Here is a 3,051-nt window from a genome sequence, read left to right as displayed (position 1 = left end):
AACCAGCAGGGGGACACTGCTGACCTCCCCTGTTCGAAGGTTATAAAGGACACAGGTTTCGTGTGTCACATAGCTAGCTAGAGGCGATGGCTTCTTGGAGCTAATTCACGGCAGCTTTCGTCCTAATTTTGGGACTGCCATGTTGGCTTGGCGATAACTATTAATTTCCAGTACCGCTGTCGTAGTCTCCTTTAGAGAGACTTAGAAATATTAATAACTATATATATATATATATATATATATATATATACTGCGGCCCCCTATTTTAGGCAATCACCCTTCCCTCAATAAATGTGTATTCGTTCAAAACTACCTATGTTTCCACTGACTGTTGGCAACACTTATCTGCGCACATTTTGTTAAAATAAATCTGATCTGCGCAGACGAAAACAAACAGCGGCCATTATCATATAGCATCAACATTTCTGCTGTCCCAAATTACAAGGCAGGAGCGCAATTTAAGTGTCATTATGGGTCAGAAACGTGATCTTACCTCGAGAGCTTGGAAGAGGAAAAACAACCATAGAAATATCAAAAATACTGGGAAGAGATCACAGAACAGTGAAGAAATTTGTGCAGTCTCCTATATATGTCCGGTCAAGGGCAGATAAGTGTAAGTCCGGGGTTGCGTCGAATCGTACTTTGTCACGTGTGAAAAAGGAAGTTGTGCCGAACCCATGTGTGACTAGTAGAGAAGTCTTCAAATATTGTAGAGAAGTTTTCAAATATTGTAGAGAAGTCTTCAAATATTGTAGAGAAGTCTTCAAATATTGTGGAAGACGTATCGAAAACTACGAGGTGTCACTTCTTGAAGCAGGTTGCCAGAAATGTTAAACCTGTTACAAAGCCCCTCTCTCCCCTGAAAGCTGCTCATATGCAGAAAGGAATGAAATTGGCCAACGAATAAATGAAGATAGAGTTTTCAACGGTTTTGTTCACTAACGAATGCCGTGCTACACTTGACCGACCAGATGGCTGGAGTAAAGTTTGGGGATCAATCAGCAGGAACCGTCCTCATTGTTTGAGGCGCCAACAGTGGAGGGGAAGAGGTGGGGATCATGTTTTGGGTTGGCATCGTTGCTGGTATGATGGTCGGGCCATGGACAGTTCCAGATGGCATTAAGATGACATCGAAAACGTACGTTACCTTCTGAAAGGACAAATTCCAAATGTGGTTCAAAACGCAAAAACCTTCATTCAAGACGAAGTTGGTCTTTATTCAAGATAATGCCTCGTCTCATGTAGCGAAGTATTCTAAGGAATATCTGCAGCAAAGAGGCTTCTCTGAATGTCGTTTGATAGAGTTTCCAGCTTGTTCTCCTGACTTAAACCCGATCAAGAACCTGTGAAATGTCCTGAAGATGTGTTTTTACCAAGATGGACGGCTGTTTTCAGGTGAAGTTTCCCTCTGGGATGCTATTGTAGACGCTGCTCAATACATGACACAAGAGGACAAATTCAATGGATCAGCGCGTAAGGAAGGTTATTGCATATGGAGGATCATACATCAAACATTAGGAGCTGTATAACATGATAATTTCATGATTATTTTCATTCGAACGTATTATATCTACACCTTTAAGCATTATTATATTTAAACCTTTACTGTTGAATTAAATAAATGTTTGCTCTAATAAAATTAACATTTTTGCTATACTTGCCAAATAATTTGTGACGGTGAACATGTTGCTCAATCTCAAAAATGGCCGCCATTTGTTGGCATCTATGTAGATCCGATTTATTTTAACAATGTGCGCAGATAGGAGTTGTCAACAGTGGGAAGCAACTGGTTTTAAACGAATATAGATTTCTTTATTGAGAGAAATTTGAGTTGGTTATATATTTTTTCTAATATATATATATATATATTAGAAAAAATAAGGTGCTCAGAAATCTGGATGGTTATACATTTACAATTTTTAATTAATATGTCACATGTTTTTTATAATTCATATCTTAGCGCTAGCATCTACTCTAGTAGATTCTTCAGATTTAAATTTTTTGAGGGGATTCGTCTCTTTTTATAGTATTATTGAGTTTTTAGGGATGGAGAGAGATCTCTTTTTATAGTATTATTGAGTGCGTAGGGAAGGAGAGAGATCTCTCTCCATCCCTACACACTCAATAATACTATAAAAAAAAGAGACGAATCCCTTCAAAAAATTTAATTCTGAAGAATCTACTAGAGTAGATGCAAGCGCTTACATATGATTTATAAAAAACGTGACATATTAATAAAGATCTGTAAATGTACAACCATCCAGATCTCTGGGTACCTTATTTTTTCTAATATATAATACCTGTACATCACCTCCAAACCTTCTAATACATACATATATATATATATATATAGGTTACAGGGTACAGTAGACGAGAAGATTTATAGTATTAAAATCGTGGGGAGAAGGTGAAGTAGTAAATTGTACGTAACCATTTAATTTGTCTGAGTTCCATCAAATATGACGACCAAAACGACTCTGACGATGATAATGGTGATGACGATGAAGATAATGAAGAGAGGGTGAAGAAGGGGGGAAGAAGAGGAGGAGGATAAAGAAAGACTATCAGTGTTACTTACCATTGCACCCAATGACCTACATGGGTAAACATATCAAAAACCTGATGCCTGTATTAATATTACGGTAAGCATACACACACACACACACACACATACACACACACACACACACACATTTACACACACATGTACATACATATAAAGCCATACAAATTACATGGTAATCTGACACCAATAACAGACATTACTTTTAAAATAAACAAACCCGCCTACGTACCTATATTCGCACGCTTGCACACACACACACACACACACACACACACGTATACAAACATTTTGGACGATAATTTGTATTCTAGTGTTTTTGTTAGGATTTTATTTTAAGTTTTGTCATTCACTCCCTTTGTTTTTTTTTATTAGTGTTGTATACTATGTACAGGAGGCGCAATGGCCCAGTGGTTAGGGCAGAGGACTCGCGGTCACAGGATAGCGGTTTCGATTCCCAGACCGGGCGTTGTGAGTGTTTATTGAGC

General features: G+C 38.0%; 1 protein-coding gene across 1 annotated transcript in view; it reads left to right on the top strand.

The window, feature by feature from the left end:
- Positions 1-3,051, top strand: part of LOC128249795 (interleukin 17-like protein) — a 15,433-nt gene that overhangs the window by 9,397 nt on the left and 2,985 nt on the right. The window lies entirely within an intron of this gene.

The sequence above is a fragment of the Octopus bimaculoides genome, chromosome 1 (assembly GCF_001194135.2).
Source record: "Octopus bimaculoides isolate UCB-OBI-ISO-001 chromosome 1, ASM119413v2, whole genome shotgun sequence".
Lineage (NCBI taxonomy): Eukaryota > Metazoa > Mollusca > Cephalopoda > Octopoda > Octopodidae > Octopus > Octopus bimaculoides.
This window is presented reverse-complemented; position numbering and strand designations above follow the sequence as displayed.